Genomic DNA, 26,854 nt, shown 5'->3' with positions numbered 1-26,854 from the left:
CTTTTTCTTCTCTTTATTGCATTGATTTTAAGTCATCAGGCAACATATAGCGTGGATTTCCATCTACTTCCTTGCTTATGTCAAGGATCCATTTGACATTTGACTACATTTTTCAGATCCTTCTCTTTATCTTTTCTCACCATTCTTGATCTTGTCCCTTCATTGTCCTTTTTCCTCAAGCCTTCTTTTTACCTGAAGGAATATGCTGAAGAGGATCAGTAACAGTTTACGATTTTTGCTTCTACTTCTATCTTAGATCTATTTCTCCTTAATTCAAAAAGAGGAAATTTTTTTCCCCAAATCTTACAGGGATAGAACAGCAACAGCATTAACCCTGTCAGATGCTTTTCCCAGCTCCTAGCTGCCTTCCCGTCCTCAGACACAGAGCTCTTTTGCTTTAGGGGAAAAAGCTAACCCATTAACTAATCTTCAGATCTTAAAATTGTAGAATTCTTTTTTCCACATTATCTGAAAAATAGTCAGAAACAATAAAATAGAAGGAAAGATGGTTACTGTATACTTCAATGGATACACTATTGCTGAAAATGCATGGCGTACATAATCAAATATTTAACAAAGGAGCTTGAGCTTTGATTTTAACATGAATTTCCTCCAAGACTTCCTTACCTAGTGCTCTGACATTTAAATAAATTTAAATTTATTTACCACAAGATACGTTGCAACGAGTCCAGCATATGTCCACTAATTTAACAATCTTTCTGACAAGTTCATAGTATCTCCTTCATTAGAGCCATTCCTTCCTTACAGAAATATTCTCCCAGGACTCCTTTCAGCAGGAGTGTTTTGGTGCAAAGGCTCCTCCTGCAAATGTTCACAAAGTACTAACATGACATTTCAATAGTATTAAAACCTGTTCAAGTTTACTTGCCAACTTGTGCCCTATTTGCAAGTAAAATATGCCTTCCTTTCTAATCATCTGCTGCTTTAAATGATCATTTCCCATTCATTTAATAATATATGCTGAGTGCCTTCCAAACATGTTTTATCCTTAGACTGTCTCCTCATCATCTTGTGTGGTACCAGTGCCACTCTCAAAAGAAATGAACAGCATAAGAACTCCAAATGTCTAGGTGGCAGTTCACATTGTAAAAATGCAAAATATCTGTAGCAAGACCTACCTAAAAACTACCAGCACTTTTTAAAAATTTGACAAAAAGTGAAAAGCAGCTGGAGAAGCATTTGGGCAATTTTGACCAATCAACCACTGTTTTAAACAACATCTATTATTTGTGAATTGAAGAAAGTGTAATATGTTACCATAGGGATGATACTGGAAAAGTAGCATCAGTTTCTAAAATACTAATTGGAAAGTATCAATCCTGATTCCATAGAAATAAGTGTGTGTTACACCAATCAAGAAGGAATTGCTAGTTTTGATTGGGGTGCCAGAAAGGTACATCCATCAAAGGGGAAGAAAGAGTTATTTGTGTTTGCAAACATTTTGTGAGTCTAGTTTCATTTTGCAAGTAAAAATATTGCCACTTTTATTTGAGAGAGATTTAGATAATCTAGCAACAAGATACCAAGTTAGCGCCATCTTCCCCAAATAGCTTATGAGACCAGCTTGTGGAAAATGTTCAAGATGAATCTGGGAGAAGAGATATTTTTAATGTCTTTACAACAGTGCAGCTATGTAGCAGAAAAAGGTATGACATAAATAAAACAAAACAAAATAAAATAAAATAAATTTAAATAAATTTAAATTTAGGATAAATAAGATAAAAATAATAGAAATTAGGTCAATCTTAATATTTTAATCCCCTCTCCTATGTCCAACACTTTTAATATCGTATTACTCAATTCTGGGCCTAGGCGTATGTTTTATATTTGGATAACTGTGACAATCACAGATTTATTTTTTCCCCTACATGTCTTAATTGTATTTAATGTCTACAATACTGAGAAATTAGTTCTTCGTTTGCACTTGACAATTTAAAGTACAGTTTGAGGGATTTCTTAAATGTTTTTGTTCTTTGTGAATACCTTGTTCTTGAGTATTTTTCAATTTTCTGTTTTAGAAAATGCATGGCAGTGTACAATTACTTCATAAGACTCAGAATATTCACTATGGTAATAGAGCTGATAATCTTGGGAGAACTAATGAACAAAGTTCAATGCTGTTTCCAGAATGGATGGGTCTATGCAAATTTTAAATACTACTTACAGTGTGTGTGCTCTCTCAGAATTTTATTAATAAAGACAGATGATATCTGAGCAATGAGACAAATATTAGTGCTCAGAAAATATAGCACATATCTCAGGCAGCTCAAGACAAAATAAACAGTAAGCCCTTAAATTGTGCTTTGCAGTTTCAAACCATCCTGTTGGTGGACAGCACCAATGTAGGGTGGGTTTATCCTCACAGCCTTGACTACCAGCCTATCTTTCTGTGGTGGTATCAAGACAGCTTACTGATTAAATTATTTATTTGCCATTTTTAGAAGGTGAAGAAATGGTGTTTAGGAGGAACCCAAAGCAGTTTGTGCCAATAAACAAGTCAGCATGTTTGTGGTTTTATTTTAGAAATGTTTGTCTGTGGTTCACATAGAGTTACTCATCACTGAGTATCAGTAACTTGATTATGCAAAGTAACAATCTGTTTTCAAGCTTCCAAAGAGACCCAGGATATCATCTGCATCTAAACTCCTTCACGTTATGTGCTGAAAGTCAAAAAAAACCCAAGGATATCTGCTTCACAAAACGTCATTATCTCAGGAGATGTCAACATTCCCTACATTATCCAAAACCAAAATATAATCTTATGATTGAATTTTTTTTGTGTGTGTCAAACAGAAGAAAACCTGTTAAAGGAGATAATGTAATACACTTGTATGCTTAAAAGCAAAACAAAAAGCACCAACACTTCTTTTTCTCCCCCCTCACCTCGCCCTGCCAAAAAACTCTAACCCATGCTGTAATTTTTTTTATCTTGTCTGTTTTTCCTTGTCACTGTTCTGTTTTGCATTCCCATCAGTTCAATACTTTCTCAACCAGCATGCCACCCTGTTAGTTTATTTATATTTTTTTTCTGTCAACTTGCTAAACAGTGTGACATTAAATCTGAACTAGTTGGCTTTTAAGCAGCTCTCACTTTGCCCTTTGTCTGAGTGCAGAGAACAAAAGAATGAATACACCCTACCTAAAGGCCTCTTGCCCCCCTTATCTTTCAGCCTTGTTTACAGTGAGCAACCAAAACAAATATGTTTAGATGTGAACAGCGGTCAGACAGCTCCAGAAAGATCTGTAGGAATTTCAAATGAAACAGAAGAGTTCATGGAAGCAGAAGCCTTGAAAACTGTTGAACACTAGGGAAAGGGAAAAAAAATAAGCAGACTAGAAAGTTTTTTCTTGCTAGAGCTCGTGTGACACAAGTTGCTTTGGGATCATGGAGCTCTGAGCTGCAAACTGCCCCTTGTTAGGGGAATTTGTCTTTTATGAAGGAGATTTAATTGCAGACATCTTCAAACAAATTGGAAAATAACCAGGAGGTAAGTGAAAGATTCATTTAATAATCTTAACAAGACACAGCCTAGAGCATTTGAAGGCCTTTAACAAGTGCTAATGATTATACCTGAGAAAATATCTGGTTCTGACTCAGAGTTATTAATTTAGGAGGGAGAATAGGAATTTATAACAATTTTAATGGAGGAAATAAAAAAATAAAAAGCAAAAAAAACTGAAGAAAGCAATTATTTTTAAGAAGAAAACTTACAGACCCAAATATTTGCTAGTTCCTCAAGACATAACTTAATTTGTCTTCTATATATTTTTGGCTTTTCTGTTGTCCTGGTTGATTTATTGACACATTCCAACAGCTGCCAATTCTTTCCCCAAAAGAGTTTTTCCTTCTGGTCTTAGAGTCAGAGTCCCAGATCTCTGTACCGTCAGGGGAAAGACCTAGATGGTATTTGAATCAAATACACTCCGTAATACTCAGAAAAACCTAAAATCAGGAGACATGGTCACAGTGATATAATCACAGTGATATAATCAGCATCCAGCCTAAAATCCATCACTTCTTCATCCAAATGACCACACAAGAAAAACAGTCTGGTTACACCAATGAATCAAAGCATGGTTTGCTTGTGGTGGATCTGCCTTCCATTTCTCAGGGCAGGGTTCTTGGATCGTTTTGTTGTCTGGTACTTTGTGGTTGTTTGTTGTAGTCATGTCACTGCAGAAATAAAACGAAATCATAAATACATTTGTCACTATCTTTACTGTTGCGGGAGTTGAAAACTGATTATTTATTTTGTTTGTTTTACTTTTAAAGAGGTCCAGTATTCTTGAGCTTGTGGGCTGCAGTACTGAAGTTAGAAATGCTACTGTATCTATCTGAAGAGGGAAGCCTTGGCCTTGAACAGAACTAAAAAACTTGACCATGATACACTGAAATTTTTCACTCAGTTTTCAACAAACTACTGCTTTCAGACCTTTCAGTGTTATGCTTCATCTGAACTTTTCAGACTCTGTGAATATCTGTATTTTACATTATTTTCCTCAAATGTATTAGTTTGTATTTTTCCCATTTGAAGCTCATTTTGTAATTTTCTGCCTGATTCCTTAATCTCACTTGGTCCCATTTGTATTATGCCTTTGTGCTCTCTGGTGCTCACCTCAAGTTCTAATTTATTCTCACCTGCATATTTCATTAATGTATTTTTTACTCCCACATGTGCATTATTAATAAAGACGTTAAACTGAATGACTCTCTGCAGAATGCTATTAAATATTCTCCCCTACACTCCAAATCTAATACTTTGAGCCCTTATTTTACAGCCAGCTCTCAGCCCTTGTGAAAATGCTCTCTGCATTGGGAAAATCATTCTCAGTACAAATCTGCAAGTTATCATAGCAAGCACTTCACTGGACTCCAGACAAGTGTATTGCACTCCCTTTATCCACTAAGCAGGTGATTGTGCAAAAACAAAAACGAAAACAAAAACAAAAACAAACAAAAAATTTAAAATTAAAATTAAAAAGTGAAACAAATGGCAAAATCTGTTTTAGGAAATAGGTACTGTACTTCATTATGTGGTGACTACGTATGAGACTGGGGAAAGAATGCTCTGAATTACTTTTTTGTAACCTTTGCACCATGATTTATAGAGCACTGTTTTCAGCTACCCAGGGTCTTTTAAATCCCCCTGGCATCAGGACCTGCTTCTGTTGCTTGTAGTGGTTCAGCACCAAGCCCTTGCTCTCAGGATGGGCAGCAGGGCAGAAGGCTCCTTCAGACCAACCCTTCTGCTGATCTGTGGTGAAGCTTCCAACACACTCCACCTCCAGTGCTCCACCAGAGAGAACAGGGTCACCTTTGTGCTGTCTGCAACTTTTCCATTACACTCTTGCGTGGGAGAAGTGCCCCCAACCCAAAGTCCTGAGCCCAGGGCCTGGGAAGGCAGCATACCCTGGCACTGTTTTGGTTTTGCTCTTTTCTCAGTCTGCTTTTAACACACTTTCTATTCTGTGTTAATTTGTTTCCCTCCCTAGCAATTTCTCCTAGTTACTTGTGTTCTCCTCTAATTACCAGGCACAATTAGAATAATTCCACTGCTTTCTATGGATTCTGCAGTTCGGCAGTGGAATCGGGCTGGGATCAAATTCGGCTGTGGTTTTCTGTCTAGCAAAGCACACACGTGCTCCAGGAAGGTAAGTTGGATGCCTGGTGTTTATGTCCAACTGTTTAAAGCAATACTCAGCACTAAAACAACACTGGAATTATTCACAAGAAATTTATGCAGTGACTGGAAGGGACAAAACACTTTTTCCCATTCTTTATTTTAGATTTGTGCAAAGACTGCACCAAAAAGAGTCCAGCCACAAGATCGAATTTGGGCTTGTCCCATAGATGCAATGGCTAGGAGAAAAACCAGTTTGCTTTAGAATGACTGTTGGAATAGCTGCCTTTAAGACTTACTAAACAACTCAGTTCCAAACTGTGTATTTTGACATCCAAGCTGTGTGCCCTGGTGTTTCAAACCATACACTAGATAAATTATTAAACCTATGTGGGCTGCTTATTTCCATTTCAAATAAAACACAAATCAAATATGACATTTAAAACTCTGCTATAATGTCTATAAAGAGCGCTAAGAACACAGGCTGGTAAAAGGGGCTTATTTGGTGCTTATAAGGGTGACCTATCAATAATGGAAGTCACTAAAAATACAGTAGGATGATTTAGGAGAATGTTTGTGGTTTAGAATGTTGAAACACTGGCTGTAAAAGTAATGCCTGTCTCAGTTTCCCCTGGACTTCTTTCTGCAAATCCCTCTGGCTAGTGAAGTCACTCATGACATAGCCCCTCTTCCAGCTTTCCCTGAGATGTTTAGTTTGATTATTTTAGTGCTAAACTGTGTGGATTCTGGTTTGCTGAGTATTTTAGTTGTGTAAAGGCAAGATGGGTTCTCTGCTTCTTTTTGTTAAAAAAAGGGACAGTGTCTGGTAGGAGTTCTGCAAGTGTTTTCAGGCCTTTCTATCTAATGAGAGTTAATTTTCAATAAGGCAGTCCTCAAGTTTCTCTATTTTGAGACTCACCCTGTTCATAAAAAGGCTGTAAGATATGGGTGTGATCTTCTAAGAACTGATGTTGGGCATATTTTCTATGTTTGTTATGATAATATATTTAAAAGTTACACAGAATTTCCAGAGTTTAGCAAACACAGTAAGAAGTAAGATTCACTTGCTCAACAGAGCAGGAAAAATAATGACTAACGAGTAAATTCATGCCATTCTAACTTAGATATTCTGAATGCTCTCTGGATAAAATTATTCTGTCACTAGAGTCAGGGCAGTCCTACAGTTTGTTTAGAAATATAAGGACAAGTGCTTAAAATACATATGCTTGGTAAAGTGCCATAAATTTTATTTTATGATGCACATAAATCAAGCATTTTAACTCCACTGATATTTTAAAACTTGTTATGATTTTTAAGTGCATGGGTAGAACAAGCTCTATTTCTAGAATTTAGAAAAACTAAGTTATGTCGATATTTGTTAGAAATGTTGAGATTCGTGGTAGATTGGAGATTTTAAGAGATTTTTGACAGCTTTTTCAAAGTGATCAAATTTAGAAAGCCATGACAAGGCAGCTGGATATATGGAAGCTAGGATGAAATGTTTACCTGAGAGTTTTCTTCCTGGGTGTTCAGTTTGGTTGTCCCAGCTGGAATTTCTGAAGCAAGTTCAAATTTTCCGTGTTAGAACAGAGGTGCTTTAACCATGTCCCTGGTATATGAGATATGAATGAGATATATGAGATACAAGTCCCTGCAGACCATGCAGCAGAGGTGCCATTGCTTCCCCTGCATGAAGAACTTGCTAAGTAGACAGCTATAAACAGAGACACAACCTGAAATTTCCAAGACTCTTTCAAAGAATAGTTCTATTTGTTAAAGTTTTACTAAGTGTTTCATGCATGAATGTAAAATACATGGTGAAACTAAAATTAAAGTTTATTGTTGTGTTGCTTGAAGAAAATGTAAAAAAAAATTCAGGGGCTGATGAAGATTGACAAGGACATTATCTTTTGAATCTTTGTAACATGTCTGATCAAAAATATTCTGTTGAAAGCAATTTCCAACAGAACACAAATTTTTACTAAATTGCTATTTTGCTGTCTTTCAATCAAAGTATTAGCATTAAAGAGATCCAAACCAAAAACCTCGACAAAAATCACCAAAAGACAATTTCTCTCCTCTCACTCCCTCCATTTTGCTTAGTAACATGCAGAGATGATAAATTCTTACTTGGTGAACATTTGGCATATGTCAACATTTTTTCCCTGTAGTTTTTTTACAGCTAAATTTTAAATTTTGTTTTGCTAAATTTTAAATTTTAGGTCCAGACATAGGTTGTTTTTGTTTTTGGTTTTTGGTTTTGGTTTGGTTTTTTTTTCCAACTCTGGTTGATTACAGTTAAAAAATAATATATATATATCTATATAAAAGAAAAGACAAAAATTTGTCTCTAGTCTTTAACACGTAATTGCAAACCTTGTGGTATGGGAAAAGGAAAGAAAAAAACCCTGCTCATCATGTCCATGATGAATAAAATAAGAAAGTAATTAAATTAGACTCCAGCACAAAGGAACATGGATCAGATACTACAAAGATTTTGATGATAAAGATATAGAAAGGAACATAATAAATTGCTGGGGAAAACTGTAGCTGCCATCATGGGACACCTTTATTAATAGGTTTGATAAACATCAGCCAGGAGTGACAGAGATAAAATTGACCTTGTGTGAGGCAAGGTGCCAAAGGAAGCTTCTCCAGGTACTTTGCAGACTCACTTTTCCGTGATTCTATCCCGTAGGTGTGGATGTGTCATGAGTGGTTTCACAGCTGTCAGTGGGACATCTCAGAAATGCTAACCTCTTGTGAAAGACTCTCCGTGGTCCGAATATTCGCAGGCTGACAGAAGCAAAAAGAAAAAAAAAGCATGTGTTTTAGTAGCACTCTTTTTTTTCTGCTTTTTGGGTTGTTTACCATCTGTTCTCTACCATAAGTTGCTCAACATATATATTGTACTATGAAGGAATTAATGCTTCTTACAGACTATGGGAAAAGGTCACACTGTCTATTCCCTGGAAAATTCCTTTTGTGTTCTAAAGCTGCAATTTTATATAAAAGGAATATCCAGCAGAAGGCAAGTGTGGACAAATACATTAACAATCATTACATAGTCTATCTTGAAAAATTTTAAACAAAACTTAGAGGGCTTCGAGGCTTCTCAGGCTTTCTGTGTGCCAGTTTTCTGTTAATTCTCTAGTCCCTGGAGAGCTGAGAAACAAAAACCTTTGAGAAACACAAGAGTTTTCCAGCATCCTTGAAGTATGGGAGGCTGTTCTGCATCAGGAAGTGCAGAAGCTTGAAAATTGTTACCTTACCTCCCCTAGAGAGCCCCCAGTGCAGCTGGAATTGGAACTGCAACTTGGAATTGTGAGCCACATCCTTCACTGATTTGTGAAGTGAGAGTGGGCTGCTGGAACATGCCTTGCTTGCCTCTTGTCACGAGTTTGTTAAGCCTGTTTTCATAATTTCCACAATTTTGTATTTTTCAGTCAAAATTTGCTTTTACTTGGAAAACACACAAGCAGGTTTATATTTAATGCTTTAAGCTTTGGATGCAAAGCTTCTAAAAGAAGTTTGTAAGGAAAAGCAAAGCTGAAACAAAAAAACAAATGACAAACCAAAAGTAAAATCTATTTGCCTACAAAATCAAACTTATTTTATATACTAGGCTTTTATAATTCTGCCAATTTTTATAAGCTTCTAGTTATATATTCCTGGGCATTTTCATATTTTTCTCCTCTGTTGCTGTGTGGAAAATCTGTGCCAGCAACACATGAATTGACTAACAAACTGAGTGTATATTGGAAACAGTTACTTTGTCAATACACAGTGTTCTGCCAAATGTAAAAATGTCAAACAAATGGGAAAGAATAGTCAAGAATTGTTGTTTTCTGTCTTGTAGTTAGTATAGTTTCAGTCATTCCTTGCAGCAGCTACAAGCAAACTGTTTTGAGGCAGAAATTATTTTAATTGGCAAATTTTCTTCAATATTACGTTAATTTTAACCCAATGAAAATTAAACAATTAGCTTCAAACTGCCAAACTGAGTTCACTGAAGACTAAATTTACTTTCTTTGGTCCTGGTATTTTCTTCATACTTGAGTTGTTGTTGCTATGATGCTTTCATTGTGTTGTTAAAGAACAATTGGATGACATGAATATAAACTGCTTAAATATTTATGGTATAGTGTTTGGCTTAGTTGCTGCTATTGCATAAAAATAAGAATCTAGTCCAGTGTATTTTGATAAAAGCAGAACCCTGCCTTTTCTGAGTAATTAAGAGATTTCTTGGACGGTAGACTGCATGGAAACCCATACAGAAACAAAAGGGAAAGGAGACAGTGAAAGGTTACAAAGTGAAAGATAAATTGCCAATACTTAAAAGAGAGAAAAGGAATCTGGAAAGCCTTTATCTAACCGTATTTTGACATTAAATGAAGTCTGAATTGCAGGTTTATTCAAAGTACTTGCTTCACAGAAATAGTTCCTTTTATTTTTCTTTGTTTACTCAGAACAGGATCTTCATTTCCTTCTCTTCTTTCACTCTGAACCTGAACGACTGTGACTGCTAATTTTGACTACCTTGACACAATCCCATTGATTTTTTTAATTAGCTTTAGCTGTTGTGATACACCTGAGACAACAGATTTTAAAATCTACATATCCTGCAAGACCAGTTTAGTGTCAGCAAGTCAGGTTTTTCCTACATGCCAAAATTCACATCTGTTTTTACAGATGTTTGGATCATTTTTAAAGAGTGTGTTCAGCTTGATTCTTAGTGAACTTGTCTGTCTCAAAATACTTATAGAATGCATTGCATAATTCAGTCTTTCTGTTTACTTAGTCTCAGAGTACAAGTACTGTTCTCATGTGCTGGGCATTCACAAGGTGCTTCTCTTTTGTTCTACAGCTTGGTGTCCTAGCTAAAGTGTTTTGTTCTTAGTTTTTTCAGGTATTTCGCCTCTTAATTTCTCTTTCTCCTTGGTGCTTTAAGCCACTTATGGACTGATTTGTCTTCTAATGATTGCTTCTCACAGACCTTCTCAAGGACTGTCTACTGTAGTCTAGCTCTGTAATCTAATATATGATTTTTGACACTCCCTTTTATCTTGCATACACAGCAGTTTGGGTTTTTTTCCCTCTGGTTTGATTCTAAACATTTGCTTGTGCAAATGGGGAAGGAAAGAGGGATGAAAAAAGTTTAAAAGGGTTCTTTAGAAGACACTAAATTTGTAGACAAGTCCACCCAAATCCTTAATTTTTTCCAGGTGCACAGGGGCTGTAGGATGGATGTGTCCTTTTTGATGGACAGGCAATAGTCCTAGAGAAATTCCACAGGAAGCACCCAGCTCAAATGAATGTTTGTGAACACGGCAGTTCACAAACAGCAAGGTTGTGCTAATGTAGGTACAGGTTTGCTACTGAATTTTTGCATGAAGACTTGGAGTGCTTAAGGCTGAATACACAGGTGAGTAAGGGCCAGGAGGAAAGATTTTTCTTGATCTTTGTTTCTAGTCATTATAGACTTAGATTTCTTCAAATCCTATAACCTGTGACATTTTATTTCATTGCTCCAAAAAGTGCTGTATATTCAACATCAACTAGGAGGGATGACTTTAGTTTGAAGTAGAGTATCTTTAGATTAGATATTAGGAAAATATTCTTTCCCATGAGGGTGGTGAGGCCCTGGCACAGGTTGCCCTGAGGAACTGTGGCTGCCCCACCCCTGGAGGTGTTTAGTGCCAGGTTGGATGGGGCTCTGAACAACCTGGTCTGCTGGAAGGTGTCCCTGCCCATGGCAGGGGGATTGGATGACCTTGAAGATTTCTTTCAACTCAAACCATTCTGTCATCCTGTGATTAAGTAAATAAGCATTTGAATTTAGAGAAAATCAACCAAAGGATTTCTTTTTTCTTAAATTCTTCCCTGCAGGTTGGAAAGTCTGCAGGACTCCAACAGAAGGTAATAGATTTGGAAGAGACATAGAGCATATCTTTCTTATACCTGCTAAGCGTTCTAATTGTTTCATTATTGGGATAAACAACGTGCCATCTCTCTGTGAACACAGGCTGAATTTATGAAATATTTCTTCTTAAAGACATGCTGCACTAATAGCTGTAAAATAACCATGGAGATGCATTTTTGGGAACGAGACTGGCTTGGGTCACCACAGGAAATACACTGATATTAGTGATTCAGCCAATGTTCACAACTGTGCTCAATTTATTGATTTTGTGCTGAAGGGGGGGGGGGAGAAAGGCCAATCTCTCTGCTTTTCATGATGAAAATCAAAGAACAACATGAAAAATAAAAACCCTCTCTTCTTTTTTTTTACTACATCCGTGACATGCCTTTCTTCACTGGCACCTTTAATGATGAGAAACTCCAGTGTGATTTGGCAGCTTTAAGCCAAGCTAATTACACAATCTGAGATCTTAGGTTTCCATGAGTCAATATGCAGAACAACTTAGAATGTATTTGCACAATGTAGAGACATAAAGGTCAAATGAAAATATTAATTCTTGCTGGCTAAGTCCAAAATATTAAAATATATTTTCCTCTGTGTTTGAAAAGTTTGAGCTTTCAAATGCAATCAAGATACTTTTGTCAATTATCCATTTACACCAAATGACCAAAGGGCCAGCTTTGTGCTCTGAACACTTTCTTGCAATTTAATGATGTGAACTTCTTCCTGTCAGACATAAGAATTTTTGAAAAGTGACCTCTCAGCAGCTTCTTTAAGTGATGCTGAGTAATACATAATTTAGTTTTAAAAATATAGACTTGTAGTTTCTCAACATAGGTTTAATAAATAATATGCTTGAATACTTTTATAGAGCACGGTAATATCTGCTCTTAATGCACAGGGTGATATTTTATATTGAGTTCTATATTTTGTGAGTGTTATTTTTCATTCCTTTCATAAAACTTTAGACAATTCTTTGTGGGTTAGGTGGTGGCAAATTCGAGTTCTTCTATTATAGAACTAAATACATTTTAGGATAGCATATGATAACACATGCAAAAATTTCTGTAAATATCTTTCACCAAGTGTCATTTTTTCACCCACCTCTGAAGAACAATATCTTTATTCTTCTGTGTGTTCCTGTTCTGTTTGACTGCATGACTGAATTTCCTCGGGTTGTTTGTCAGGTTTAGTACAAAGTAAATGTTGCTTAGATGCTCCAAATTGATTATGTTCACCCTCAGGCAATTTCACAATAACCTATTGCACATTAAAATCATAAAATGCTATGTCACCTTCAGTCCTTATTAAGATAATTGACCCTCCTACTGAATTAATAATCTACATCTTGGTTGCTTAAATATGCTTGCTACTAAATAGTTCTCCTAAAGTCTAAACTGTAACATATTTTGATGACATAATTGAACTTGCTTGTCTTCTTATTCAGTTAAATATCCTGGACTGATAAGAGCAATAAAATTCATCAAAAAGTGAGTGGAAGGTTCCATATTTGCCAGGGATATTTTACATAATCTCTAAGTTAAATTATTCATTATAAATCTGATATTCAAAAGAAAAAATATAGGTAAAAATTTAAGTTATTCACACTCAAAATTATCAAGTCATGTATAATTTGACATTATAAATGTATTCGCTCTGAAACAAAGCTTTTTTCTCTGGTTGTAGGATACCTTCTATATTTTCCCATAGTATGGCTTTACTTGAATTTTCAAATTAGTAGGAAATTATTTAAATATGAATTAAAATGAAGCTGCTCTTGAATAATTTGTAATTTCTCATTGAGATAATGAGTTTCAGAAAGCTTTGAATTTCTATCAGTATGGAGATACAGGCACACATTTAGCAAGATGTATGGGAAATAGATTTATTTTCTCGTTCTTTTGGTGTTTTTTTATTCCCTACCCTTTTCCATCTTCCCAGATGAATGCAGATGAGATGAACAGACAGAAACACATGAGAGCATTTTTTTCCTCATTCAGGCAACAATTGTACATCTGGTTGTCAGTTCCTGTACCCCACTGCTGCCTCATCATATTCCCTTTCTACCCACATCCTTTTTTTTTAATGTTTCTCCTTGTTCTAGCAATTCAGGTAAATATAGACTTCCTCCAGACAGGGCAGAAAAATGGCTCACGCAGCCTTGCTGGAAAATGTGACTCTCCTCATTTCTTAGCTTTTTCTTTTCTCCTAATTAAATAGGGGACTTGAGTGGGGTGAGTGGCTTTTAGTTAAAGCAATGGCAAGCCTATATCCATGACTGTTTGGTTCATAATTGAGTAAATTGATCCAATAGAATCCTCCTACCATGCGTAAACTCTGATCAAGTTCTTACCTGGGGAAGGAGCCATAAGGGAGCTCTGTAAAACAAAACATCTGCTGCTTTCACCCCTAAAGTACCCCCGTGCACTTCACTGTCAGTGCACCTGCTCTTACATGGTGAATAAAAGCAGTTTTGGGTATTTTGTGCTCAAGGCCTGACTCCACATGGTGTATTTACATAAGTAGCCCCTGGGGAGTCAGGTAAGATACTCGCATGAGAAAAATGCTGCTGAAATTTGAACTTCATGTTTTACATCCTCTATAAGGCATACAGAAAGTGCTCTATAAAAATATATATCCAAACAGAAGAAGTTCACAGGAAAAAAATCTTGTACATGGAAAATTCTTAATTCTTGAGTGTGTTTTCACATTACAGATGCAGCATCATAATTTCTTTTCAGCTCAGAGGATGACAATGCATACTTGGAATTGCATACACTGACCTATTGGATAACTGGGCAAATCAGTCAATGCTTACTGTCAATTTTATTTCGCTGCATCACACTTAGATCAAAACCCCTGGGGGTTGTACACCTCTGCTATTCTAGACCTGCTTAGCAGTCCTGTCAACATACGTTTTTGAACTTCTTTTACAGTGGTACTGTATCTTGGTAACAGCTTCTTGCACCAGCCAGCTACAAAGAGGACTAGTCAATAAAAAAACCTAATCAAAATACTATATAAAATAACCCCAAAATGGCCAAAGGCATTGAAAGAGCGGAAATTAATTCTCTCAGCAACCAGGTGGTGAGTGAGTCCAGTATACCAGTAAAAATTCTTTATCCTTGCTGACTTTAAAGTCCTGATTTAGCCTTTTCCAGGACCGGTTCTGGGGAATGTGTTACTTTCTCAAGCTCCACCAATGGCACTACATTTAGCCCTCTTTATTTGTTTGATATAGTACAGAAAATAAACAGTGATTATAAAATGCACAGGTAAATAGATCTGAAAAAAAGTCCCCATATTAATTTCCTTATTCACCTAAGTGAACAGTTCACCCCTCCAACCTTGGGTAAGTCATGCATTAAAAAGAAGCATCATCCACATAAAGAAACAGTGTTTAACTCTCTGAGATATGCCCTGGAAACTTGTCGTTTGATTTTCTGAAGTCCAGTTTGCAGACAGCCCTATGTGTCGCAAAAGTAGAAAGCTTCTCAAATAGAATTTGCTTTAAAATCATAATTATTGTAGGTAACAGGTCAAAAGTTTATTGTTCCATTATAATCAATAACAAAAATTCCCTTTGCTTCCCTCAAGCTCAAAACTGGCACAGTTTGATTGCATTAAATGGATACCTTTCCTTTTCCCCTGAGGTAGTGCTTGCTCTTCCACATCCATATATCTGATGCAAGTTTTTCATGGTAAAAGTAATTCTATGTCTTTATAGAGGATAAGGAGCTACAACCTGTATTATCCCTCACCACTTAGACCTTTGGAAAGGTAAAATTTGGCAAAGTGAGCAGGTGGATGTCCCAATCTCTTGGTTAATTCTTAGCAAAATATACTAGTCGTATTTCTTCCTTGTAAATAATTGTTTCTCCTAATATTGTAAACTTATTTCTATACCTCTCAACATTTACTGTACTACATCAAAATGTTTTGTTTGTTTTTTTTTTTTCACTGTGGAGTTTTCTGTTGACTCTAATGAAATTGTCCTGGGCTCAGGAAGTTATTGTGGTTTTATTAACAGTGTTAAGTTGTTTGCCATTCTCATTCTTGCCAACCTTTAAGGTTCTAGATATTTCAGGACTGATCACATTCATAATTAAGCTATGGCTGTCGTTCCCTCCATGAAGTGCTTTATATAAATAGAAAATGAGAAATTCCACAAGGTTAAAAAACCAAAACAAAGTAGGACAGCAAAAATAATGTTTTATTTCAGTCTCTTCCATTTTTATCTGTTTTCCTTGGGGGACCCTCCTTTTATTATGTATCCACTGAACCTGCAGCCTAAAAGGTTAAAAGTTTATGCAAGGCAAGATGATTGCTCAAGAGGTCATTATCATTGTGCTTGTGTGGTATATAGGTAAATAAAAAAGCTAAAACCCCCAGAGTTTTACATATTTACTGTCTCTCCTGAGATGTGCTAGACTTCTGCACCAGAATGAGAGAGCTGGAGTGCAGGTCCATGGCATGCTTACTGTATTACAGCTGTCACTTTCTACCAGTGGAATTATCTTCATTCCCCACGATTCTAAAAAAAATGGGGTTTGCTAGACCAGTAACACTTAACTGCAGGAAGTGAGTGCTGGCAATGCTTTCTCTTATTCAGCAGACAAATTATTTGTTAATAAAATAATGTCTAATTGGAATACTACTTGCAAGCAGCACTGACTAGATAGAATATTAAATATCCATTTAAAGAAAACACATGCTTTTATGGGACAGCAGACCACTTGCTGGCTGTTGGTCACTGAGTCTGCAGTCTAACACAGTGATCTGGTGTATAATATGAGAAGACGTATCCATATTTTGTTTTCAGTTATGAGAATAGAGATCTACTTATAAATTAACAAATCTAGGTCCAGTATTTGAATATGCTCTGGTGCTGCTGCAAGAATCAATTACACCTGTGGAATGTAAACTTGTTAGTAAAGAGCTGTACAAAAAGAAAAAAAAAGAAAAAAAAAAGAAAAAAAAAAAGAAAAAAAAAAAAAGTGCACCAACTCTTGGATAGGAGCATGATAAAATGGAGTATTTTCTCCCTTCAGATATAGTGTCTGGGATCAACCAGTACTGCCTCAGAATTTTTTGGTTGGCAATAGAAATCCAAGCAGAATGAAACAGTGATTTGCTGTTATGTTGGTTCATGGGAGCCTGCATAATCTCGAGGAAAGGTGCTGCACACACTTATCTTTGGTTTATAACTCTGTAAATACACAAAGTTCTGGTTCATCTAGGTACGCTCTGAGCTCAATGTAAAAGATGTAAACCCAAGTTGGCTGCCCCACATAAATATTTGATCCACTGTAATTAAGTTTAAGAAACAGCAGTAGCACGAGCACAAGCCTATAGTTTTGCATACCATGTTAATGTGAGTCACTACAGTTGATTTAATTTGAATAGTTTTAAACATACACTTCTGCAAGAGAAATGTGTGATAGTCTTTTTTTCTTACACTGTATCATAGATATTTATTAGGGAAGTACTTTATCCTCTGTGTGTGCATGAGTATTGTTTGGAAATTCAGATAACTTGAGTGCTTTTCCTCCCTAAAAAACCAGATTTTTTCCTCCCTAAAAGCACTATTTATATTCCTTAGTTGTTTTTGACCACCAAATAGTCTACATGATTTTCAGTGCTGTCTTGTAACTGTTTCTAAATGCTTTTTCTTCCCACTATTTTTCAAAACTTTGTTATATAGCAATAAACTTTCATTTATTTTCTCACCTTGCTGTGTGTGAACAGTGAAGGAAAAATCTTTAATTTTACCACTGTTTTTTATGACGCGGTGTATGAAACTCAGTTTCATGTGTGGTTTGGTACACGAACTCACAGAGTTAAATTATTTCTATGAGTCAGGGGTAGTCAAAGTGTAATCAGCCATGAAGTTTGTGTTTCACAAAGCTGCTTACACTGAATAATTCAATATTTGAGCTTTAATGATATTTGAATAGGAATTTGTATGCGGGCTGTACAGTGAATAGATGAAAGAAGGCAGACAAACTTTTGATTTCTGGCTGAATCATTAATATGAGATGGCTGTGGGATCAGCCCTCCCCATGGGCAGCGCTGCCTCCCAGGGCAGGTGACCCCCAGCCCCTGCACAGGTTGTGCACAGCCCCTGTGGCTTGTCACAGCTTTTCCCTGGGGACCTGAGCCACAGAACAGCCAGGGATGGCCTCTGATGGCAGAACTCAGGGATGTCATCGTGAGAGTCAAGAGACAAACCCCATGGAGGTCAGGCACTGCTGAGGGGCATTCCCATTCCAGCTCTGCCCTGAGCCCTGGCTGTGACTGACGAGGGAAGACAAAGCCAGCCCAAAACAGAGGAAACATATTTCAGAAATGTCTGCACAGGGACTTTCTTCCTATGCAAGAACAGCCTCTGGCCTGTTCTCCACAGAGTGTGACGGGGGCACGAGGGATCCAGAGTGTCAGTGATAGGAAGAGGCAGAGGCTGATTTGTTGTGGTGCTTGAAGCATGGCTCTCCTGACCACAGACCCTCTTGTAATCCCTGGAGCCAGGGCTGAAGGCTCTGCTGGGCCAGGCATGGGTCAGGGTGTCATCGTAGGATTAGGGATGGCAGAATAACAACAACACAGACTCCATTCTCAGAAGGCAAGGAGAGCAATCCTTATTTTTTCACCATTCTCTTACAGACATTTCTGAGAAAGAAACACTATTGGACACTCAGAACAACACCCCTTGACCATGTTTCCCAAGTAAATTACAAGTCAGAAAAAACACCACCTGCTAGCAGTTTTCCACCTTAACGATTTTCCACCTTAACGGTTTTCCAACTTCCAAGGATTGTTTTTGATTCCTCCTCACAAATTCTCAGGCCAGTGTGAGAAAGTTATGTGCCTCGACTTCTCACAAACTCTGTTGCTGCCTGATTTCCCTCTCTGATCAGGTTTCCAGCATCCATACAGGGGTGCTGCAGGCCCCTGTCCCTGCACTGCTCTGGCGGAGGATGGTGCCTTGCTCGCCTGCCGGGGGGCTCTGAGGAGCTGCAGGATGGAGGCTCAGCAGGCAGGGGCTAGGGCAAAAGTTCTCTGGATGTTCTGGTTAAAAATTGTGTATAACTAGAAGCCAAATGAGCTGGTTGCCCTCAAACAGTTCAGCTTCATGCTGCTTTGCCACTTGGCCAAGAAGATCCTGGAAGAGCCCTGGCCATGACAGCAGCTTTCATCTCAGGGAACACTGATGGATTGTACTGGCATGCCTAGTTCTTCTGGATAAGCCCAGGCTCCTGCGTTCGACAAGTTCCTCCTGAATATGAGAAAGAACTTCTTCACTGTGCAGTGGCCAAGCACTGAAACAGATTGCCCAGAGAGGTGGTGGAGCCTGCCTCATTGAAGATGTTCAGGATCTTTCTGGACACAATCCTGAGTCTGGGATGACCCTGACTGAGCAGGGAGATTGGATCAAGGACAGCTGTGGTCCCTTCCAATCTTGTCTGTTCTGTGATTCTGTAATTCTGACACAAAGACATGCAAGTATCAGTATGGAAATGGGTGCAAAAAATCTTTTACACAAGTTGGACTTTGACAATCAGATGGATCCTAAATTATAACTCATCCTTTGAATATGTTCTGTCTTCAAGCAGATAATAAATCAAAATTGCAGTTTGAAGTATTATTGCTATACATTTCTTCCTAAATAATTAATGTGCTTAAACATTTTCTGAAACAAATTTGAATCTGAAATAAATATTTCTGATGAGCAGCAGTAGTGCCCATATTCATACTTTTCATTATGTTATATATTTTTAAATGTTTGATTTAGACGGTATTATGTTATCTCCAGGTTATGGAGGATTCAGGAAGAAATGAGAGGTACAGTCCAAACTCCTGCATTATCTCAAGTAGACTGTACACTGAATTTCTAATAGAATTTCTCTCGAAGGGTCTTAATCTCAGGCTTTTTCTGGGGTAGTCTGAAAAGAACAAGATAGAATCTTCTTATCACCCTTTCCCCTTGAAAGTATAGGAAAGGTAAACAAGAAAGGCAACTTGTCAGCATTGAGACAATTACTTCTGTTTCTAAGATCACAGCCTAACACTGATAAGGGACTTTTATAAGGGATTTTTGTATCCAGATTAGAAGAAATCAGCAAGTGTTCATGGGCATTCTACTATCTAGATTTCATGTTGTTTCCTGTGTCCTTATGTATCTAAGGGCAAAGTTGTTTCACTTTAATTTCACTTTGCTTGGCGTTGGAACAAAACAAAACAAACTAAGACAACAAAAACAACAAGAACCAAAAAAGCCCGAAAAAAAAAATCAACCCTATTGATTTATTCTGGAATCAGTTATTTCATTTTACGAAACTATGAGAGAAGATGCAGACCTGCATTGCCAAGCAGGGGAAGATACACCAATAGAAAATGCTTTTTCCACATAGCTAAAGGTGTGGCACATCCCATCCTTAAGGGGAAAGGAGTTCCCAAGATTCATAGATACCTGCAGTCAAAAGGGAACAAGACCAGAGGGTCCACAAAAAGTTTGATTTGTAAATTATATCAGCATGGAAACTGGTATGTTGGTCCCTCACCCTGGAGCCTTTTTTTTGTTGTTTGTTTTTATGCAAATTAGTTACTATCTACAGTCCATTCTTCTAGACCTCTCTGGAAATGGGTCAGAGGCCTTAAGGGGTGCTCTTGTTCCCCCTTCCTGGGTCGTCCTTTGGTTAGCAGTCCATACCCACTTCTCAACCTCCTTCTCACAGCTTGTTCTCTGCTGTGTTGTGCTTATCTCCAGGAGCCAGAACAAGGATGTTTATCACAGAAAAACACTGCCCTACCTCCACATGCCCCCCTTCCTCTGCCACATCCTGCTCTTTCCCAGAGCATGTTACCAGCAGTCCTTGTTTGGTTCCATGGCTATTCCAGCATGGGTGTTTGGGATATCAACATGAACCCCTTATCCTCTAGGCTGCTACACAAGGTTCTGCCCACAGACAGCCCTTTTTGTGGAAACTCCTTGCCTTCCCTTCCTTTGCTGGTCCCACTCTGCAAGCAGGTGTGAAAAGGTTAGATAATAGACCTTTCACTCAGCAGTCTTCCCCCAGAACAGAAATGTGTGCTCTCAGAAGAGCCTGCTTTCTATGCTAGCAGAGATGGAAGAGATCAAGCCATTAAGCCTTTGCCCACAGAGCCATCTTTTAGAAAACCAGGAACCATTTTGTCAATTATTTGTTAATTTTGAAAATTGTCATTTTTTCTCTGCAGATCATAAAAATTTCCAAGGCATCTTGCTCACCTAGCAGCTTAAATCCCAGTGAAAGGTGATTTGAGTTCTTAATTTAATTTTTTTTCAACATCGGAGATTCCAGTTAAGCAAATACCAAACTAACTTGAGGTTTGCTTTGATTTTAATTTAAACCTTGTTTTTTGGAAAAAAACCCACAGAAAATCCTCTTTTACTTTTCCTGAACTAATTAATGTATCATGAGGGAAAATTTCATTGGGACAGATCTGTTTACTTATCAAAGCTAACCTATTTTGTTTTGGAATGTGAAACCACAAAAAACCCATGCCAATTGTACTTGATCTTTGGACAAAATACTGGTCAAAATAACTGTGCATGTGATGTGACATTATCTTCTATGGCCTCACAATAAGAACCTTAAAAGTCCTCAATGAGCAGAAGACCAAATTCATAATATATCTTTAATCATTCATGTGGAAAGGAACAAGAAAAAAAGGGCCTGACAGAAATACTTTGTAGTAAATAGTACTTCCAAGACAAAGTAAGTCAGTGAAATCAAGAATTAGTAAATAAGTTCAACATGTTATTATAATTGTAATAAGACTCTTCTGTCTCCAGGGTAGAATCACAAGCAGTTTCTTTATTCTCCTAGCCACCAAGAAAACCTTCCCACAGAATTTACCTACTTTTTTTTTTTCTTAAATAACAGTGAAATCTTTCTATAGAATGCACAGATGGCACACTCAGTCAAATAAGGGGAAAAGTTGGAACAAAACTCAAGGGCAGACTGTGATATATCTGTGATTCTTTTCATTAATGCTGTGATAGTCTTTACCACAAACTATAATGTCTATCAGCAGGATAAATGCAACAAACCTGCAGTCATTTCTCAGCCCAAACCTCTGTCGATCTCAGCTCAGAGCCACAACTTGGGCAAAAGTGCAAAAGTTTGGGTTTATGAGGTATCTGTCAATCCAATGGCAATTTACAAAATTTCACTTTAAAGGCAGCCATATATGTAATCTTATTTCAGACAGTTTTACATTTCAGAAAAAAGCCTTATTTTTCAGATTTATTGTATTTGTTTGATTTTACTGTAAATCTTTTATTAGTGTAAAAATAAGTATAGTATACTGTAACCAATATTGTGCATTGCGTGAATAGAGTGTAAGCAATTGAGTGTAAGTAGGTTTTATTTAGTGTTACTCTGTTTTAGGTGAAGGAAAAGTAGCTATTTTAAGACATTATTATGTTAATGTTTTACATTATTATGTAAATATATTAATAATATTATATATTTAATTATCTAATGAAATTTTGAAAACATACATGTGTTATCCTTTAAATGCTAAAATGGATATTTTTAAAAATACCAAAATTCCAAAAATGAGATTTTGAAGAATGTTGATGGTAATACAGAATGGTAACAGAAATTCTAACTACTGTGTGTGAAGAAGAAAGGATTTGTTTATATGTTTAAAGATGCATTGAAACTGGGATAAGGATAAGAAAATAAAATTGACACTTGTCAAACTAAATGCTGACTTTATATTTGATTTAGATGAATTCCTTTGATACAGACCAGATAACACAATTGAGTTACTTCAAAGAAAATAGAAAATATGCAGTAAACACTTAAATTTACATCATTCTAAAAGAGCAGCAGCGAGATAAAAATGTTTGTATTATATTAAAATAATCACCACTAGTCAATCTAGTTTTCATGGGCTTTACAAATACTCATGCAATCTATCTGTGTATGGGCTAAATGGATATTCTCTGTTTTCCATGAGAAAACACCTCTTATTTGAGCTGTATTTAGCCTCTTTCTCTCTCACAAGAAATTGCTTCTTTTGAGCCTAATCCCACCCAGAATTTATGTAAAATCTGTGCATGCATGGAAAATAGTTGCATGAGGCTCAAGGTTCCCTTTAAAAAGAATTCTAAAATGATTCTTCTAGGCAGTAAAGGTTTTTTGCATTAAGTGACTGGCAGTCAGTACTTCTGAGAAATATATCACCTATTAAGATCTTTGAATTAGAAATGGATTTTTAAATGTCTCTAGTCCATGCTGGCAGTCTGGGATGTGAGACAAATTTCTATATATCTTTTGTGGGTATTTTGCTTCTTTGATTTAGGAGCAGAGCCTGCATTAGAATCAATTTGTATTTTGAAGTAATTTAGGCTTTATTCTGAACTTACAAAATGGGATTTTAAACCCAAAATGATGTTGGAATTTAAGCTGAATATGAGAGCTGTGCTCCCTTCAGGGGATATTCAAAAGGTGTTAGGCATCTCAGAATGGGGAGTTTTCTGAGATAAGCAAAAGAATTCACTGAGGACATGGTCATTTTTAAATCAGACCCTGATCTTTCAGGGATGTTGGTGTCACATTACCACTACTAGGTGGGAGGTCTTCCTTTTTCAAGTGGGTCTTTCCAAAAGGAAATAGCTGGTCCTTTATTAATTAATTAAATCTCACTTCAGAAGAACGAGCTTAGAGAGGATGTCCTGCCCATTTTTGGCTGATGCAGCAGAGGTGAGAGCAACTTCATTGCCCTCTGGGGAAATGCACAACTTTTCAATTCTTGTAATCTGCAGGTATGCTGGAAGTTGTTTACTTTCCATGTAATTCAGTGAGCCAGAGAGACATCAAAAATTGCAGACTGAGTCTGTAGGGAAGTGCTTGGGTCATCCAGCTTGAAGATGGAAATGCTGTGTTTCAGCTGTGCTTGGAGCACTCTTTGTTTGTTTTCCATTAAGCAATTGCTGTGTAAAATACCGAAATACTTGAAGGAGGACTGGAGCACAGGCTGTATGGCAGACATGGAAAGGAGTTAAAGGTGTGCTTCATTGATGCACATTAGTGGGACTTAGATGTGAGAAATCCACTGAGCTGCTCAGCCCAGTCAAATGGTGATGTGCATCTGAGCACATCAAGATTACTCTGTCACTTCACATATTGAAAGTAAAGTGTGTTATTGTTTAATTATTTAAAAATTAGTGTTATATGAACTTAGGAATTAGGTGTTGGAATTTTGAAGATGAGCAGAGATGTCCTCTTTTTCTGGCTTTGTTATTAAGTATTTCTGGAAATGCTTATGTGTGAGCAGCATAGCTTGTGGCCTCCATATGTAAAAACATTAGATGTTCTATCTTATTAAGAAAATTTGTTTCCCATCTGAATATCTGATGCTGCATGACGACTCATAAAAACTTCCATAATTTGCAAGTGTCATGTCTATTTCTACTCCAAAGGTACCAAACCCCCCAAAATTCTGCTTACTCTTGGCCTTGGATTTTAAGGTCATGTTTTGTTGCTGTTAGTTTTGTTGTGTTAGTTTGCTCTGGTCTAAATATTTGTTAATACTGCTGGTTTACTGCAGCTTCAGGATTTTCTGGTGATAGTTTTTAATTGTCTTCATTCAAAATGGGTGTGAACATTATCTCTCAATAGTATAGAAATCAACAAATCTGTGGTGAAATTGATAGAGATACATATACATACATGCTGGGGTAAACAATGTCTTGGATGTAATTGAAGGAATTAAATAACAAAGCTGAGAGGATGTTTGTGCCAGGGCTAATGGGCGGCAGGAGTAAAATTATGTAAAAGGTTATTTTTCTTGACCACTGTAGAGTTGTTTCCTTTTATTTGCTGGGGGAAAAAAACCTAAAAACAAACAAACAAAAACCAAAACAACCCCACCAAAACCCCACAAACAGGGAAGCACTGCTCCAAGTTCCAATTCACTGTGCTTAGACTACCATAGTTAGAATTCATAAGGAAAATATTTCACCTACACAGGGGCATGAGATGTTGGATGGAGATGAGTACTGATTAGAAAGTATTTAATTTTCAAAAATTTTTCTTCTGCTTTGCAAAAAAGAAGTATCATTAGGAGGGTATAGGAAAGAAGAATAAATAAAGAAGAAGGAAGAACAAAAAAAATGAAGCTGTAGATAATTGAGAACAAGTATTGATTCAGGAGTAGCCACTTGTACCATTGCAGAAGATCTAGGTTCTGCATCTGTTCCAAATCATATGGACAATGTATTCCAATACAAAAATCATCAGTATTTTGACTCTAGAACCCCTCCTTACAGGCCTCCTTCTGAAAAGTACAATTAAAAGAATATTTAATGTTGTTTTCCTAACACAGAAAAATTTTCTTGAAGTATTCCTCATCAGGCCCACTGAGCTGACATTATGGGAACACTTAAGAAATATCACAAGCTGAGGAGCAGAGAAGAGTACTTGTCTTGTTTTCCTGAAGGCATTCAAGATGTGGCCCTCAACATCTGAATCACTCCTGTAACTCTGTACAGCTTGTCTCCAGCCCCAGTGGCTTTCCCCCTCCAGACCATTGTTATATCAAAATTCATTTTCCTCTGGGAATAATATGTATTTAAACACTATTATATCTCTTTAGCCCAGCTCAAGAGGTAATTTGTTCAGTGTATTGATGTGAAATTTTGCAGAACCAGTATCTCTGTAAATCTTATCACTCAGGGATGCTGTTGGGCATTTACCATGGGATGTTCCAATCACCTCAAGCAAGAAAAGGACTTTTCGTCATAATGAGAAGTGTAAGAAAGTTCTACTGGGCTAACTGAGAACTCAGCTGGAACTGAAGTTTTCAAAATGGTACTTTACGCCTTTCTGAAATGAGAAAAGATAGCAAAAACACTTAAAGAGGCAGACAGTTATTTTAAAGTTTAGCTCTTAATTTAAAAATTAAAGACGTGTGGAGTTGAAGGCTGAATGAAACATTAATTCTAAACTAAAAGCAAGGATATATTTACTTTGTAAAGGCTACATTATCAGCTTTGGATGCTGTGCTTGAGTACCTCCTGTACATTTCATGTGTCATTGAACTGTAATGATGCATAGACAGACCTCGGAAAAGCCCTTTGAAAAGGAATGGATTACAACATGTATTTCTAAAGAGAAAGTAAAGATCAGTTACTCTGGAGTACAACGTAATAGTAGCATTGCACTGAGACTAATGACTTCAACACCCTTCTGGTAGGCTCCATCCCATCTGTAATTTCAGAAGCAGTAGTCTGTGTGCTTTGGCTCTTATTCTAAGTGATGCTGTTTAAAAAAAAAAAACAACCAAAATTTGAGAGCTAAAGGGAGCATTCAAGTGTATGGAAGAGTTCACAACAGGTCTGGATGGAGGGAATTTGCTAGGCATGTTCAGTTTATTTGTGTGCTATTCACTGAATCAGTGTATGAGCTCCTGAAAGAACTGGGCCTGAAAGAGTAGAAACTAACAGACTTTTCATGGGTTCTTATTATCTGATCAATTTTGAATCAGAATCCAAAGAACTGCTCTTCACATCTCAGAGAAAATGCAGGAAAAGTCTTGAAACTGCCTGCTGTATTTCCCTGCCATCAGTCACCCATGGCCAGCTGAAAATAAAGCATGAAGGATTGAAAAGTTTTTAGTATGTGCCCAAATATTGTGATTTGTAAGACATAGAAAACATCTCTTTTTTCCAGCTTAGTCATTCCAGCTCTGCTGTAGGTGAATTGGAAAAATTCAACAAACTTGTTAATTGCCACTGGAAGACACGGGGAACTAAAATACAAGAATCTTCTTGTTGCAAGTCTTAAGAGAATGGAGTAGAGACCTAAACCGAGCCTTATGTAATGTCAGCTACTGAGGAGTCTGGACAATCTAGTCAGATTTGATGGGCTAGTAAAGTTGATGAACGGCACGCTAATTCACGATAGCACAGTAGCAATGAAACTTTTGCTCAGCACTGTGCAAGAACTTTCCCACACACTCTTGTTCAAACCTTTCTATGCAGCAACGCATTGAGAAAAAGTGATAAAAAGGTCTGATCATTTCCACAGACAGAACAGTTACAGTTGGCAAAGACTTAGCCCTTAATCAGTGGTGCTAGATCTACTTGCCTATGATTCATCCTCTGTGAATGTTTGCACCTTCACTGGGGCTTTGGTGAGGTGTCTTCCTGACCATTTTGAACACTAGAGCCAGAATAAAGGAAACAGAGCTCCTAAATTATTCTCACCTGACATTACAACATATAAAGAAATTA

At 37.0% G+C, this 26,854-nt stretch overlaps 1 long non-coding RNA gene across 1 annotated transcript; it reads left to right on the top strand.

Moving 5' to 3' along the window:
• The first annotated feature begins 4,271 nt into the window (after positions 1-4,271).
• Positions 4,272-19,297, top strand: LOC134548823 (uncharacterized). The gene is made up of 3 exons (XR_010079920.1): positions 4,272-5,673; positions 11,532-11,561; positions 18,229-19,297. It is a non-coding gene; the product is annotated as an uncharacterized LOC134548823 (long non-coding RNA).
• The last annotated feature ends 7,557 nt before the right edge of the window (positions 19,298-26,854 follow it).

This window comes from Prinia subflava, chromosome 3 (assembly GCF_021018805.1).
Source record: "Prinia subflava isolate CZ2003 ecotype Zambia chromosome 3, Cam_Psub_1.2, whole genome shotgun sequence".
In the NCBI taxonomy this organism is placed as follows: domain Eukaryota; kingdom Metazoa; phylum Chordata; class Aves; order Passeriformes; family Cisticolidae; genus Prinia; species Prinia subflava.
Note: the sequence above shows the minus strand (reverse complement) of the source record. Positions and strands in the feature narration are given on the sequence as shown.